Below are 17,239 nucleotides of genomic sequence, written 5' to 3' on the forward strand. Positions count from 1 at the left end.
AAAGCTTTTAGAGTGCATCACCACCAGAGTTCATATAGAAAAACATATTCCAGCCAATTTTCAACATTTTAATCACTGTTCTAGAAACATATTTGACTCAACTTTGTTCATTTGCAATAATATGTTATGATTTGTTCACAAACAACAGGCCCAGACAGTTCACAATTAATGTAAATACACAGTCTTACAATGTCATTGCTTTATTCTGCTCTTTCAAATCCTGTAGGAAAATTAACAGTCTTCATAAAGGTCAGTGATATTCTGACAGCTAGTAATCCTCGAACCGGCTTCTGCACTGTACAGTTTTAAGGGATACTCCACTTTAAAATGAAAATTCTGTCATCATATACTCACCCTCATGTTGTTTCAATCCTTTATGAATTTCTTTCTTCTGCTGAACAGAAAGGAAGATATTTAGAAGAATGTCAGTAACCAGACAGTTTTTGGGTCCCAATGACTTCCATAGTAGGAAAAAATATACTATGGAAGTCAATGAGACCAGAAACTGTCTGGTTACTGATATTCTTCTAAATATCTTCCTTTCTGTTCAGCAGAAGAAAGAAATTCATAAAGGATTGAAACAACATGAGGGTGAGTATATGATGACAGAATTTTCATTTTAAAGTGGAGTGTCCCTTTAAAAATTTGCCAACTGCATATAAGTGAATCAGATGTTGGTCATCAAAACATGAAATCTGTATGAAACATATAAACAAATGACACAAAACGTGTATAAATTCTATATGACTTTAATTTGACTAGCATATGATTCAATATAAGAACTTTAAATGATTTATATATGAATTTTATATGAGTTTTATATATTTCTACTAATACCATACACATTTGCATACTTTTGTCATGTAAAACTCATATAAGTCTTTTAACAGTATTCATATATAACGCAAAAATCCCCTACAAGTTGTATGTGTGCTATTTAGTATGAAATAGCCCATAATCGGTCTGATTTTGTATAGGACATGTATTGGCCTTATATGAAACACAGAAGGTAATTCTGGCCGATTTAAGTAAGGAAGATATATGGTTGCTGTATATGAACCATGCAAGTTTTTTCATATGGGGTGTCAAATTTAACACACAACCTGTGTCGATTCTTAACACATCTCTGTGTTTATAAGGACTCAACATTTTGTATTACCTTTAACACAACTAATGTGTTATTCCTCTTACACAGAAGTGTGTTGAAACCTTTTACACACTAATGTGTTATAGTTACACAACTTGTGTCAGATATGTGTCACATGTGACTGTAGTCGGTGTGTATTTGCCAGAGTTACTTCCTGTGTTTTTACAACTGAGTGTTCGGATGAAAACTGAAATGTATTGTTAACTTGTGTTTATGGAGTCCAGTGACGTTTAATAAAGAGTTTGTTTGAACATTTGGATGTTTTAGACATCATGAATCTACATAGACGAGCTCTTATTGAGAATTAACTGAGGTTTAGATGTTGATGTGTCACTGAATGTTTTATTTGAAGTCACCAGAATCGTGATTAATGGCTCCTTTATTTGAGCTCTTGACCCTTTACTAATCGTTTAGTTTTTCTCTTGCTGTAACTGTATTTTAATAAAATACATTTGTTATGGCAAGAGAAAATATGATCAAATGTTTCTTGATGACTTCATAATCAGCAAGTGCTGATCTGATCAAGTTTATGAGTAAATGGATGGTGTGCATTTAATTTATTTTATGTGCTGTTAGTTATAATTATCCTGTGACACGACATCATGCTGTCCAGCAGTGCAGAATAATAAAATAAATGTTTTCTGAAAATTTTAATCTGCAGCAGAAACTAGTCAAACACAGACCTCAAGAATCAGCGTATGAATCTCAACAATGGTAACAAACGAAAAGCTTCATGCCGCAATGCATGCTGGGAGTCATGGATGAGATTTGTACTATGGTGGCACCCAGCATGCATTGCTGCATGAAGCTTTTTGTTTGTCACCATTGTTGAGATTCATACGCTGATTCTTAAGGTCTGTTTGATACCATAGTTTGTAAGGTTCTGTACGAACTGTGATATTAATTTTAAGTTAATTGCAATACGCTAATCTTTTTAAAAATCATCTTTTATATATTACATACATTCATTTTTCAAATATTTATATCTTGCTGAGCTTAACAATATGACACGTTTATGATGATAACATTATCATCTGAGCATATTTTTCTCATGATTAGTTCTGCTGCTTCAAATGTGTTAAAATAAATACATATTTACAGCAATCAGAGAAAACTAATGTTAAAGAGTCAAGGGTCAAGAGCCCAGATAAAGCTGACACTAATAACGATTCTGGTGACTTTAAATGAAACATTCAATGAATCGTCAACACCAAAACCTGTTAATTCTCAATAAGAGCTTCTGTAGAGTCTGACAGAAATAAAGTTAATCTGGTTATTAATAACAAGTGAAAGCAGCATTTGAAAAAGACATTGAAAAAGAGGCATGGTGTGATTGGCTGCAATACAACTTTAAGTTTTCATGAATTAAGATTTAATTTATTTATTTGAATGTATTGCTTTATTTATTTTAGAGTATTTTATGGGATACCATATAAAATATACCTACATATATTTTTTTCATAAACACAAACTGCCCTCCACCCAGTGCTAATCTATCCAGAGTTACATTTTAACACACATTGTGTGCTAAAATCTACACAACATGTGTCAAAATGCTATCTACACAGTCACATGTGTTGTTTTTTGACACATCTTTTTTTGCAGTGTACAGACTTAGTTAACGTCAGTCAAACAACAATATCCCCCTTTTACAATACATAACTGTTAAGGGCTCTCTGGATAATCTGATATTTACTTAGTCTACGTGTCACTTTGTTGTCGCTGTCAAATCTATAACATTGTCTCAACACATGATGGACGGCAATCTACGACTTCACAATTCTAATTTACACATCAATACTTAAACCTGTCCGGAAAGTAATTTAAATCTACTGCACATCATAAATGACCATAGTAATAACTAACAGACAGAGCTCGATGATCAATCAACTTAAAGCTCGTCCCATGTTCTGTGTTGTCTTCTCATCAGATTGACTCACAATCCTCAGCTTACTTTCGAATTTATCATTTGCCTTAACCCATCTATAATGCTAAAACACTCACTCCAGATGTTAATGACACATTCAGACAAAATAGCTCTCCTAACCTAACACTTACCAAGACCTAAAGTCCATTCACCCTCAAATACACACACACATACCTGACTATAAATCACTCATATTTTCATATTCACATCTTTTCTCTAAAAAGATTAACGTTTATAATAAGATTTTAAACTTCACATTTTCCTGTCTAATTTTACAGTAAAACTTTTCTTAACCAGTTTCAAAGCATGTTTTGTTCATTATTCATTTGACTTTAGCTGGGTTGTTTTGGTTCATTATTCATTACATCAGCTTACAGATAGCAGAAAGACAGACACAATGCCATTTGTCCCAAACAGTCTCCCTCTCTGTAAACAATATCATATTTTTCAACAGCCTCCTAAGACTGTAATTTAGACAGAATGTAATTCATTATACTAACCTTTGACCTTTCCTTTGTTATCCAGACTTTCAGCCACCACCATGTCTTATAATGATCCTTTGTCATGTCTTATGACCTACGGGAGTCAGAACTGACACATTAGTTCAACATCAACACAATCTCTGCATTTTCCTTGCCCATCAGGCAACTAACATTACAAAAGTTTTTGTTACTGTCTCCACAACAGATAATTAGATTGGTTCAATGGTCTCTGCTGGCTCTTGAAAGCCCATTCGGATCAGCTCTAATTTTCTTTTCTTCAGGGTGTTGTCCCCTGGCATAGTTGTAGACGCTTGTCACAATGAAAAACAAGCCATACAATCAACGCGGTTTCTCGTGAGTGGTATAGAGGAACTTACATTTCTGGGGCAGACTGCCGTTTACAGCTTCATCCCCCCTCAATGATATCTGGATGCCGCTGGCCATACACAGGCATCTGTTCAACTCATGCCCATCTCACCTAAAACACCCCCCTTTTGGAGATGCCCAATGGCGGCGGTGACCCCCTGCCTTAGGTTGCCCTCAGCTTGGCCAAAGAGGATCTTACCCGTCGTTGAGTAGCCACCTCGTGCAACATCGGTTACCGCTCTTTCCCTACACCGAATCTTTGACTTTTTTTTTTTTCTTCAACAAAATCTGTTGTTCTCTGGAGCTTAGGAAAGGCACATTCAAGAGTCACACAGAGCCATTCGGACCTAATAGTGTTCACAGGGAGACAGGTTAATAACAACAATATTTAATCACTTCTTTAAAATCATTCAGTTTTACAAATTGCCCTCTAAATGTATCAGAACTGAACTGCCTGTAGCATGATTTATTTTAACATTTCTATGGTTTTCAACTGAAACACTGTGCTTTGCTATAAATAGTTTATCATCACTTATGCCACAGGCTCAGATTACAGCTTCTAGCTGACATTGAATGAGAGAGACAGACTGTTCAGAGGCATTCAGGACTTTGCATCTTCAAAAACAGAAAACTTTTAATTCTAGCCCAACTTAAGGCATCTTTGCCATAAATTACATACGTTTTCAATACAAACATAATTTTTTATTGTTGTCTTTTGCCCATAATCAGATTAAGTCTCTGTCGCACTGGCAGTTCAGCCAAGCACACACCAAATTCAGATAAGCAAACTGTTTCAGCCAAATCACAAGCTTATCTTTTGAGCCCAAAACATCAGCTCTTAGTTCTTTTCATAGTCAACAACAAGCTTTTCAAATGCCTTTCTCATATATTTTACATTTAGCAACTCTTAATCCTGTAACAATGCTTCTGCTTATTTTATCTTAAAGAAAGAATAATAATTATTCTAGTTCTTAATAACGTTTCAAATTTCATCTCAATTTTAGTTGTCAGGTTCTCAATTAACATAATTTAATACCTGACTTCAATGTTTTCTCTAGGAGTTTATCAATCTGCTTCTGGGATTCACACTAACTTTTGAGGCTGCACTCTCTGCTTGTGATACATTTTTTTAATTATCATTATAAATCACTCGTTAGATTTGTCTCTCTATATCATCTAAAACCTTATCAAAGCGTTTCATTCAAAACACAATCATCCTTTTAGTTACCGGTACTTTTAAAATATTTTGCAACTCATTTAGTCTTATCTGTAATTTTACATTAACCAGAACTTTTATAATTCTTTTCTTTAAAAATAATTTCTTAAGTCTTCAATCTTATGACCCTATTTTTATTTCCTGTTCTTTCTTAAAATAAATCTTTAATTTCATCATATTAACATTGATCTACTTTCTAACCCATATTAACAGAATTTTCTTCAAATTTGTATCGTTTTGGCTTTTTTTTTTTTTTGTAGAGCCAGTCAAGTTATTGTTTATCTTTCTAATCACAATCAAACTTACAGCATTTGCTCTCTTTTATCTCACTATTTGTATCAGGACTGTTCAGTTACTCTTCATACAGTATAAACATTTAACGTGTTATCAATTTAATCAACACTGGTTTGAAAGCTTATTCTTCTATCAAATGGTTAGTCTGCAGATTCAACTTAATATTATAATTATTCCTCAGTCCCACTTATCGCTACTGTTTCACAGAAACCACAAGATTATATTACTCATATCTCAGTCCCTAAATTACACAGACAGCTATCCTAGCCGCTTGCACCTTCAGCTCTTGTTACAAAAATATGGCAATCTATTCTTAAATACTCTTGTTTTCCATCGTCATTTCAATCATTATTTTATCTCTAAAATATAGAATTTTCCCCATTCTGCTTGATCAAACTTTTCATACCATTTCAACTTAATTTGCCTTAACAGGCGTTCATAAATAGTTCCATGAATTCTATCTTTCCCTACATGCCAGTTCCTTCTGCATCTGTTCTCTTTTATCTGCAATCCAACAATTCACTGTTTGTAAATTCTATCAAGAAAAATATTCTATCTTCCTACTATCTTTCCCTAAATGCTAATTCTTTCTGCATTTATTTTCATTTTCTTCTATCTTCTTCTTCAGTTCAACAAACTACTGTCTGTTCACAGTTTTACACACATGCTGAACATGACTACAACAACAACCCCTTTATTAAACAATTATCCGTACCCAATTTTTTGCATACATTTCTGGACGTAATTTTTCCCCATTTTACAGAAAAACCGGTGTATAAAATTTTTTCAAGCTTGCTTTGAGATGACCCCATATTGGCTGATTTCTATCTCTCCTGGATTTTCCTTCGACGCACGTCTAATAATCTGTCAAACGTCTTTAACAGATCCGATTTTGTCACCTCAAATCGGCAAGGGTAGCAAATATGCTCTGTAATTACGGCTTATTCAAAATCTTTCTGTGAGCGCTTTCCAGCGCTCGACTGATTCTGGTTCACCTAATTAATCTGGTGTGGCTCTTCCGTCCACTTTTACGAGCTAGTTTTCGGCATAAAATTGACTTGACTTCCTCAGGTTACAATCTCCCCCTCAAAAACCTTCTCTGCCCATACCAAAGAGATAGTTCCAGCCACTATGGTTCACTCACATTCATATCAAATTACACCACACCAAATAAAATAATTTTTACTGTCTCTTACCCGAGATGCTTTTACTGCCACCGGGTTCTTTCTGATCTCTCCTGGCCCTGAAAGCAGTTTGGCTCTTCTCTCTCAATTTTTGAGGTAAGACCAGAAGCCTGATGCTTCTGGGATGATCAGTCGTCAAATCCGCTGTCTTCAGGACCAGAAGAAACTGCCGTGAGATCCCACTTCTGACACCAATTGTTGTGGCAAAAACAATAATTAACAAACAGCATCAAGGCATAAGAAACATTCAGAGTCAAATTGTATTAAAGAGAAGAAGTTTTTATTCTCTTTAAGAGGCTTGGTCACAAAATCATCACAGCTACCCAGTGAGAGGAGCAAGACCTAAATCACACAATCCTTCTAAACCCCCTGGGCTTTACTGTCCTCACACCTGTGAGGTCGAACGATCTTTATTTATGGCTAGATAACCCCTCTGCCTTTTGTGAAGACAGTGGCCCTTCTAACCCCCCTGGGTTTTACTGTGTGTGTTTTTGTTCCTGCCAGGTGCACACATACATTCCAGGAGAGAAACACATGATTGAATTGAAAGAAAACCCACACAATGTCTAAGAAAGTAAATAAAAAAAAAAAAAAAAAAATAATAATAAAAAAATAATCCCTTCAAGATAAATAATAGCTGATAACTTGTGCCCTGTGATTAAGAAGATTGAGTAAATGTAAATAATATTTCTGGTGGATGAAGGGCCCCTCAAGAGATAAAGCACAAGGGCATCTGATAGTCTTATTGCGGCACTGTACGTCTTCTGTAGTCTTGTCTGTCTCTTCTGTGACGGCAGCTGTTGCTGTAGACTTGTCTGTCTCTTCTGTGACCGCAACTGTTGCTGTAGACTTGTCTGTCTCTTCTGTGACCGCAGTTGTTGCTGTAATCTTGTCTGTCTCTTCTGTGACCGCAGTTGTTGCTGTAATCTTGTCTGTCTCTTCTGTGACCGCAGTTGTTGCTGTAGTCTTGTCTGTCTCTTCTGTGAACGCAGTCGTGGCTGTAGTCTCGACTGCTTTTTCTCCAATTTTACTCGCAGTCAAGGTTTCTAGAAACGCATTTCCAATGGCATTCAAGGCACCTCCGATCGCACTTCCAACTGCATTCAAGGCACCGCCGATCGCACTTCCAACCACAGTCAAGATAGCTCCGATCCCACTTAAAAACGCATTAAAGATACCTCCGATACTACCATCAAAACTGTTGCAATCATTGCAATCTTTGCCATCATCATCTTTGTCATCTTTTCTTGTAGTTGTAGATGTAGTCTTGCCTGTTTCTTTTGTGACCGTAGTTGTTGCTGTAGTCGTATCTGTCTCTTCCGTAGTAGCTTCTGTAGTCGTGTCTGTCTCTTCTGTGACCGTAGTCGCTTCTGTAGGCGTGTCTGTCTCTTCTGTGACCGTAGTCGCTTCTGTAGTCGTGTCTGTCTCTTCTTTGACCGTAGTCGCTTCTGTAGTCGTGTCTGTCTCTTCCGTAGTCGCTTCTGTAGTCGTGCCTATCTCTTCTGTGACCGTAGTCGCTTCTGTAGTCGTGCCTGTCTCTTCTGTGACCGTAGTCGCTTCTGTAGTCGTGCCTGTCTCTTCCGTAGTCGCTCCTGTAGTCGTGTCTGTCTCTTCTGTAGTCGATTCTGTAGTCGTGTCTGTCTCTTCTGTGGCCGTAGTCGCTTCTGTTGTCGTGCCTGTCTCTTCTGTCACCGTAGTCGCTTCTGTTGTCGTGTCTGTCTCTTCTGTGACCGTAGTCACTTCTGTAGTCGTGTATGTCTCTTCCGTAGTCGCTTCTGTAGTCGTGTCTGTCTCTTCTGTGACCGTAGTCGCTTCTGTAGTCGTGCCTCTCTCTTCCGTAGTCGCTTCTGTAGTCGTGCCTGTCTCTTCTGTGACCGTAGTCGCTTCTCTAGTCATGCCTGTCTCTTCCGTAGTCGCTTCTGTAGTCGTGTCTGTCTCTTCCGTAGTCGCTTCTGTAGTCGTGTCTGTCTCTTCTGTGACCGTAGTCGCTTCTGTTGTCGTGCCTGTCTCTTCTGTGACCGTAGTTGCTTCTGTAGTCATGTCTGTCTCTTCTGTGACCGTAGTCGCTTCTGTAGTCGTGTCTGTCTCTTCCGTAGTCGCTTCTGTAGTCGTGCTTGTCTCTTCCGTAGTCGTGCTTGTCTCTTCCGTAGTCGCTTCTGTAGTCGTGCCTGTCTCTTCTGTGACCGGAGTCGCTTCTGTAGTCGTGTCTGTCTCTTCCGTAGTCGCTTCTGTAGTCATGTCTGTCTCTTCCGTAGTCGCTTCTGTAGTCGTGTCTGTCTCTTCTGTGACCGTAGTCGCTTCTGTAGTCGTGCCTGTCTCTTCTGTGACCGTAGTCGCTTCTGTAGTCGTGTCTGTCTCTTCCGTAGTCGCTTCTGTAGTCATGTCTGTCTCTTCCGTAGTCGCTTCTGTAGTCGTGCTTGTCTCTTCCGTAGTCGTGCTTGTCTCTTCCGTAGTCGCTTCTGTAGTCGTGTCTGTCTCTTCTGTGACCGTAGTCGCTTCTGTAGTCGTGTCTGTCTCTTCCGTAGTCGCTTCTGTAGTCATGTCTGTCTCTTCCGTAGTCGCTTCTGTAGTCGTGTCTGTCTCTTCTGTGACCGTAGTCGCTTCTGTAGTCGTGCCTGTCTCTTCTGTGACCGTAGTCGCTTCTGTAGTCGTGCCTGTCTCTTCCGTAGTCGCTCCTGTAGTCGTGTCTGTCTCTTCTGTAGTCGATTCTGTAGTCGTGTCTGTCTCTTCTGTGACCGTAGTTGCTTCTGTAGTCGTGTCTGTCTCTTCTGTGGCCGTAGTCGCTTCTGTTGTCGTGCCTGTCTCTTCTGTCACCGTAGTCGCTTCTGTTGTCGTGTCTGTCTCTTCTGTGACCGTAGTCACTTCTGTAGTCGTGTATGTCTCTTCCGTAGTCGCTTCTGTAGTCGTGATTGTCTCTTCCGTAGTCGCTTCTGTAGTCGTGCCTGTCTCTTCTGTGACCGGAGTCGCTTCTGTAGTCGTGTCTGTCTCTTCTGTGACCGTAGTCGCTTCTGTAGTCGTGTCTGTCTCTTCCGTAGTCGCTTCTGTAGTCATGTCTGTCTCTTCCGTAGTTGCTTCTGTAGTCATGTCTGTCTCTTCTGTAGTCGCTTCTGTAGTCGTGTCTGTCTCTTTTGTGGCCGTAGTCGCTTCTGTAGTTGTGTCTGTCTCTTCTGTGGCCGTAGTCGCTTCTGTAGTCGTACCTGTCTCTTCCGTAGTCGCTTCTGTAGTCGTGTCTGTCTCTTCCGTAGTCGCTTCTGTAGTCGTGTCTGTCTCTTCTGTGACCGTAGTTGCTTCTGTAGTCGTGTCTGTCTCTTCCGTAGTCGCTTCTGTAGTCGTGCCTATCTCTTCTATGACCGTAGTCGCTTCTGTAGTCGTGCCTGTCTCTTCTGTGACCGTAGTCGCTTCTGTAGTCGTGCCTGTCTCTTCCGAAGTCGTTTCTGTAGTCGTGTCTGTCTCTTCCGTAGTCGCTTCTGTAGTCGTGTCTGTCTCTTCTGTGACCGTAGTCGCTTCTGTAGTCGTGTCTGTCTCTTCTGTGACCGCAGTCGCTTCTGTAGTCGTGTATGTCTCTTCCGTAGTCACTTCTGTAGTCGTGTCTGTCTCTTCTGTGACCGTAGTCGCTTCTGTAGTCGTGTCTGTCTCTTCTTTGACCGTAGTCGCTTCTGTAGTCGTGTATGTCTCTTCCGTAGTCACTTCTGTAGTCGTGTCTGTCTCTTCTTTGACCGTAGTCGCTTCTGTAGTCGTGTCTGTCTCTTCCGTAGTCGCTTCTGTAGTCGTGCCTATCTCTTCTGTGACCGTAGTCGCTTCTGTAGTCGTGCCTGTCTCTTCTGTGACCGTAGTCGCTTCTGTAGTTGTACCTGTTTCTTCCGAAGTCGCTTCTGTAGTCGTGCCTGTCTCTTCCGTAGTCGCTTCTGTAGTCGTGTCTGTCTCTTCTGTAGTCGATTCTGTAGTCGTGTCTGTCTCTTCTGTGGCCGTAGTCGCTTCTGTAGTCGTGCCTGTCTCTTCTGTCACCATAGTCGCTTCTGTTGTCGTGTCTGTCTCTTCTGTGACCGTAGTCGCTTCTGTAGTCGTGTCTGTCTCTTCTGTGACCGTAGTCGCTTCAGTAGTCGTGTATGTCTCTTCCGTAGTCGTTTCTGTAGTCGTGTCTGTCTCTTCTGTGACCGTAGTCGCTTCTGAAGTGGTGTCTGTCACTTCCGTAGTCGCTTCTGTAGTCGTATCTGTCTCTTCTGTAGTCGCTTCTGTAGTCGTGTCTGTCTCTTCTGTGACCGTAGTTGCTTCTGTTGTCGTGTCTGTCTCTTCTGTGACCGTAGTCGCTTTTGTAGTCGTGTCTGTCTTTTCTGTGACCGTAGTCGCTTCTGTAGTCATGTCTGTCTCTTCCGTAGTCGCTTCTGTAGTCGTGCCTGTCTCTTCTGTGACCGTAGTCGCTTCTGTAGTCGTGCCTGTCTCTTCTGTAACCGGAGTCGCTTCTGTTATCGTGTCTGTCTCTTCTGTGACCGTAGTTGCTTCTGTAGTCATGCCTGTCTCATCCGTAGTCACTTCTGTAGTCGTGCCTGTCTCTTCTGTGACCGGAGTCTCTTCTGTAGTCGTGTCTGTCTCTTCTGTGACCGTAGTCGCTTCTGTAGTCATGTCTGTCTCTTCCGTAGTCGTTTCTGTAGTCGTGCCTATCTCTTCTGTGACCGTAGTCGCTTCTGTAGTCGTGCCTGTCTCTTCTGTGACCGTAGTCGCTTCTGTAGTCGTGCCTGTCTCTTCCGTAGTCGCTCCTGTAGTCGTGTCTGTCTCTTCTGTAGTCGATTCTGTAGTCGTGTCTGTCTCTTCTGTGACCGTAGTTGCTTCTGTAGTCGTGTCTGTCTCTTCTGTGGCCGTAGTCGCTTCTGTTGTCGTGCCTGTCTCTTCTGTCACCGTAGTCGCTTCTGTTGTCGTGTCTGTCTCTTCTGTGACCGTAGTCACTTCTGTAGTCGTGTATGTCTCTTCCGTAGTCGCTTCTGTAGTCGTGTCTGTCTCTTCTGTGACCGTAGTCGCTTCTGTAGTCGTGCCTCTCTCTTCCGTAGTCGCTTCTGTAGTCGTGCCTGTCTCTTTTGTGACCGTAGTCGCTTCTCTAGTCATGCCTGTCTCTTCCGTAGTCGCTTCTGTAGTCGTGTCTGTCTCTTCCGTAGTCGCTTCTGTAGTCGTGTCTGTCTCTTCTGTGACCGTAGTCGCTTCTGTTGTCGTGCCTGTCTCTTCTGTGACCGTAGTCGCTTCTGTAGTCATGTCTGTCTCTTCTGTGACCGTAGTCGCTTCTGTAGTCGTGTCTGTCTCTTCCGTAGTCGCTTCTGTAGTCGTGATTGTCTCTTCCGTAGTCGCTTCTGTAGTCGTGCCTGTCTCTTCTGTGACCGGAGTCGCTTCTGTAGTCGTGTCTGTCTCTTCTGTGACCGTAGTCGCTTCTGTAGTCGTGTCTGTCTCTTCCGTAGTCGCTTCTGTAGTCATGTCTGTCTCTTCCGTAGTTGCTTCTGTAGTCATGTCTGTCTCTTCTGTAGTCGCTTCTGTAGTCGTGTCTGTCTCTTTTGTGGCCGTAGTCGCTTCTGTAGTTGTGTCTGTCTCTTCTGTGGCCGTAGTCGCTTCTGTAGTCGTGCCTGTCTCTTCCGTAGTCGCTTCTGTAGTCGTGTCTGTCTCTTCCGTAGTCGCTTCTGTAGTCGTGTCTGTCTCTTCTTTGACCGTAGTTGCTTCTGTAGTCGTGTCTGTCTCTTCCGTGACCGTAGTCGCTTCTGTAGTCGTGCCTGTCTCTTCCGAAGTCGTTTCTGTAGTCGTGTCTGTCTCTTCCGTAGCCGCTTCTGTAGTCGTGTCTGTCTCTTCTGTGACCGTAGTCGCTTCTGTAGTCGTGTCTGTCTCTTCTGTGACCGTAGTCGCTTCTGTAGTCGTGTATGTCTCTTCCGTAGTCACTTCTGTAGTCGTGTCTGTCTCTTCTGTGACCGTAGTCGCTTCTGTAGTCGTGTCTGTCTCTTCTTTGACCGTAGTCGCTTCTGTAGTCGTGTCTGTCTCTTCCATAGTCGCTTCTGTAGTCGTGCCTATCTCTTCTGTGACCGTAGTCGCTTCTGTAGTCGTGCCTGTCTCTTCTGTGACCGTAGTCGCTTCTGTAGTTGTACCTGTTTCTTCCGAAGTCGCTTCTGTAGTCGTGCCTGTCTCTTCCGTAGTCGCTTCTGTAGTCGTGTCTGTCTCTTCTGTAGTCGATTCTGTAGTCGTGTCTGTCTCTTCTGTGGCCGTAGTCGCTTCTGTAGTCGTGCCTGTCTCTTCTGTCACCGTAGTCGCTTCTGTTGTCGTGTCTGTCTCTTCTGTGACCGTAGTCGCTTCTGTAGTCGTGTCTGTCTCTTCTGTGACCGTAGTCGCTTCTGTAGTCGTGTCTGTCTCTTCTGTGACCGTAGTCGCTTCAGTAGTCGTGTATGTCTCTTCCGTAGTCGTTTCTGTAGTCGTGTCTGTCTCTTCTGTGACCGTAGTCGCTTCTGAAGTGGTGTCTGTCACTTCCGTAGTCGCTTCTGTAGTCGTATCTGTCTCTTCTGTAGTCGCTTCTGTAGTCGTGTCTGTCTCTTCTGTGACCGTAGTTGCTTCTGTTGTCGTGTCTGTCTCTTCTGTGACCGTAGTCGCTTTTGTAGTCGTGTCTGTCTTTTCTGTGACCGTAGTCGCTTCTGTAGTCATGTCTGTCTCTTCCGTAGTCGCTTCTGTAGTCGTTCCTGTCTCTTCTGTGACCGTAGTCGCTTCTGTAGTCGTGCCTGTCTCTTCTGTAACCGGAGTCGCTTCTGTTATCGTGTCTGTCTCTTCTGTGACCGTAGTTGCTTCTGTAGTCATGCTTGTCTCATCCGTAGTCACTTCTGTAGTCGTGCCTGTCTCTTCTGTGACCGGAGTCTCTTCTGTAGTCGTGTCTGTCTCTTCTGTGACCGTAGTCGCTTCTGTAGTCGTGTCTGTCTCTTCCGTAGTCGCTTCTGTAGTCGTGTCTGTCTCTTCCGTAGTCGCTTCTTTAGTCATGTCTGTCTCTTCTGTAGTCGCTTCTGTAGTCGTGACTGTCTCTTTTGTGGCCGTAGTCGCTTCTGTAGTCGGGCCTGTCTCTTCCGTAGTCGCTTCTGTAGTCGTGTCTGTCTCTTCTGTGACCGTAGTCGCTTCTGTAGTCGTGTCTGTCTCTTCCGTAGTTGTTTCTGTAGTCGTGCCTGTCTCTTCTGTGACCGTAGTCGCTTCTGTAGTCGTGCCTGTCTCTTCTGTGACCGTAGTCGCTTCTGTAGTCGTTCCTGTCTCTTCCGAAGTCGCTTCTGTAGTCGTGTCTGTCTCTTCCGTAGTCGCTTCTGTAGTCGTGTCTGTCTCTTCTGTGACCGTAGTCGCTTCTGTAGTCGTGTCTGTCTCTTCTGTGACCGTAGTCGCTTCTGTAGTCGTGTCTGTCTCTTCCGTAGTCGCTTCTGTAGTCGTGTCTGTCTCTTCTGTGACCGTAGTCGCTTCTGTAGTCGTGCCTCTCTCTTCCGTAGTCGCTTCTGTAGTCGTGCCTGTCTCTTCTGTGACCGGAGTCGCTTTTGTAGTCGTGTCTGTCTCTTCTGTGACCGTAGTTGCTTCTGAAGTGGTGTCTGTCTCTTCTGTGACCGCAGTCGCTTCTGTAGTCGTGTATGTCTCTTCCGTAGTCGCTTCTGTAGTCGTGCCTGTCTCTTCTGTGACCGGAGTCGCTTTTGTAGTCGTGTCTGTCTCTTCTGTGACCGTAGTTGCTTCTGAAGTGGTGTCTGTCTCTTCTGTGACCGCAGTCGCTTCTGTAGTCGTGTATGTCTCTTCCGTAGTCGCTTCTGTAGTCGTGTATGTCTCTTCCGTAGTCACTTCTGTAGTCGTGTCTGTCTCTTCTGTGACCGTAGTCGCTTCTGTAGTCGTGTCTGTCTCTTCTTTGACCGTAGTCGCTTCTGTAGTCGTGTCTGTCTCTTCCGTAGTCGCTTCTGTAGTCGTGCCTATCTCTTCTGTGACCGTAGTCGCTTCTGTAGTCGTGCCTGTCTCTTCTGTGACCGTAGTCGCTTCTGTAGTTGTACCTGTTTCTTCCGAAGTCGCTTCTGTAGTCGTGCCTGTCTCTTCCGTAGTCGCTTCTGTAGTCGTGTCTGTCTCTTCTGTAGTCGATTCTGTAGTCGTGTCTGTCTCTTCTGTGGCCGTAGTCGCTTCTGTAGTCGTGCCTGTCTCTTCTGTCACCGTAGTCGCTTCTGTTGTCGTGTCTGTCTCTTCTGTGACCGTAGTCGCTTCTGTAGTCGTGTCTGTCTCTTCTGTGACCGTAGTCGCTTCTGTAGTCGTGTCTGTCTCTTCTGTGACCGTAGTCGCTTCAGTAGTCGTGTATGTCTCTTCCGTAGTCGTTTCTGTAGTCGTGTCTGTCTCTTCTGTGACCGTAGTCGCTTCTGAAGTGGTGTCTGTCACTTCCGTAGTCGCTTCTGTAGTCGTATCTGTCTCTTCTGTAGTCGCTTCTGTAGTCGTGTCTGTCTCTTCTGTGACCGTAGTTGCTTCTGTTGTCGTGTCTGTCTCTTCTGTGACCGTAGTCGCTTTTGTAGTCGTGTCTGTCTTTTCTGTGACCGTAGTCGCTTCTGTAGTCATGTCTGTCTCTTCCGTCTCTTCTGTGACCGTAGTTGCTTCTGTTGTCGTGTCTGTCTCTTCTGTGACCGTAGTCGCTTTTGTAGTCGTGTCTGTCTTTTCTGTGACCGTAGTCGCTTCTGTAGTCATGTCTGTCTCTTCCGTAGTCGCTTCTGTAGTCGTGCCTGTCTCTTCTGTGACCGTAGTCGCTTCTGTAGTCGTGCCTGTCTCTTCTGTAACCGGAGTCGCTTCTGTTATCGTGTCTGTCTCTTCTGTGACCGTAGTTGCTTCTGTAGTCATGCCTGTCTCATCCGTAGTCACTTCTGTAGTCGTGCCTGTCTCTTCTGTGACCGGAGTCTCTTCTGTAGTCGTGTCTGTCTCTTCTGTGACCGTAGTCGCTTCTGTAGTCGTGTCTGTCTCTTCCGTAGTCACTTCTGTAGTCGTGTCTGTCTCTTCCGTAGTCGCTTCTGTAGTCATGTCTGTCTCTTCTGTAGTCGCTTCTGTAGTCGTGACTGTCTCTTTTGTGGCCGTAGTCGCTTCTGTAGTCGTGTCTGTCTCTTCTGTGGCCGTAGTCGCTTCTGTAGTCGGGCCTGTCTCTTCCGTAGTCGCTTCTGTAGTCGTGTCTGTCTCTTCTGTGACCGTAGTCGCTTCTGTAGTCGTGTCTGTCTCTTCCGTAGTTGTTTCTGTAGTCGTGCCTGTCTCTTCTGTGACCGTAGTCGCTTCTGTAGTCGTGCCTGTCTCTTCTGTGACCGTAGTCGCTTCTGTAGTCGTTCCTGTCTCTTCCGAAGTCGCTTCTGTAGTCGTGTCTGTCTCTTCCGTAGTCGCTTCTGTAGTCGTTTCTGTCTCTTCTGTGACCGTAGTCGCTTCTGTAGTCGTGTCTGTCTCTTCTGTGACCGTAGTCGCTTCTGTAGTCGTGTATGTCTCTTCCGTAGTCGCTTCTGTAGTCGTGTCTGTCTCTTCTGTGACCGTAGTCGCTTCTGTAGTCGTGCCTCTCTCTTCCGTAGTCGCTTCTGTAGTCGTGCCTGTCTCTTCTGTGACCGGAGTCGCTTTTGTAGTCGTGTCTGTCTCTTCTGTGACCGTAGTTGCTTCTGAAGTGGTGTCTGTCTCTTCTGTGACCGCAGTCGCTTCTGTAGTCGTGTATGTCTCTTCCGTAGTCGCTTCTGTAGTCATGTCTGTCTCTTCTGTGACCGTAGTTACTTCTGTAGTCGTGCCTCTCTCTTCCGTAGTCGCTTCTGTAGTCGTGCCTGTCTCTTCTGTGACCGTAGTCACTTCTGTAGTCGTGCCTGTCTCTTCTGTGACTGTAGTCGCTTCTGTAGTCGTGCCTGTCTCTTCCGTAGTCGCTTCTGTAGTCGTATCTGTCTCTTTCGTAATCGCTTCTGTAGTCGTGTCTGTCTCTTCTGTGACCGTAGTCGCTTCTGTAGTTGTGTTTGTCTCTTCTGTGACCGTAGTCGCTTCTGTAGTCGTGTCTGTCTCTTCTGTGACCATAGTCGCTTCTGTTGTCGTGTCTGTCTCTTCTGTGACCGTAGTCACTTCTGTAGTCGTGTCTGTCTCTTCTGTGACCGTAGTCGCTTCTGTAGTCATGTCTGTCTCTTCCGTAGTCGCTCCTGTAGTCGTGTCTGTCTCTTCCGTAGTCGCTTCTGTAGTCATGTCTGTCTCTTCTGCGACCGTAGTCGCTTCTGTAGTCGTGCCTGTCTCTTCTGTGACTGTAGTCGCTTCAGTAGTCGTGTCTGTCTCTTCTGTGACCGTAGTCGCTTCTGTTGTCGTGTCTGTCTCTTCTGTGACCGTAGTCGCTTTTGTAGTCGTGTCTGTCTCTTCTGTGACCGTAGTCGCTTCCGTAGTCGTGTCTGTCTCTTCTGTAGTCGCTTCTGTAGTCGTGTCTGTCTCTTCTGTGACCGTAGTTGCTTCTGTAGTCGTGTCTGTCTCTTCCGTAGTCGCTTCTGTAGTCATGCCTGTCTCTTCCGTAGTCGTTTCTGTAGTCGTGCCTATCTCTTCTGTGACCATAGTCGCTTCTGTAGTCGTGCCTGTCTCTTCTGTGACCGTAGTCGCTTCTATAGTCGTGCCTGTCTCTTCCGAAGTCGCTTCTGT

The sequence above is a fragment of the Squalius cephalus genome, assembly GCF_949319135.1.
Source record: "Squalius cephalus genome assembly, chromosome: 1".
Classification (NCBI taxonomy): domain Eukaryota; kingdom Metazoa; phylum Chordata; class Actinopteri; order Cypriniformes; family Leuciscidae; genus Squalius; species Squalius cephalus.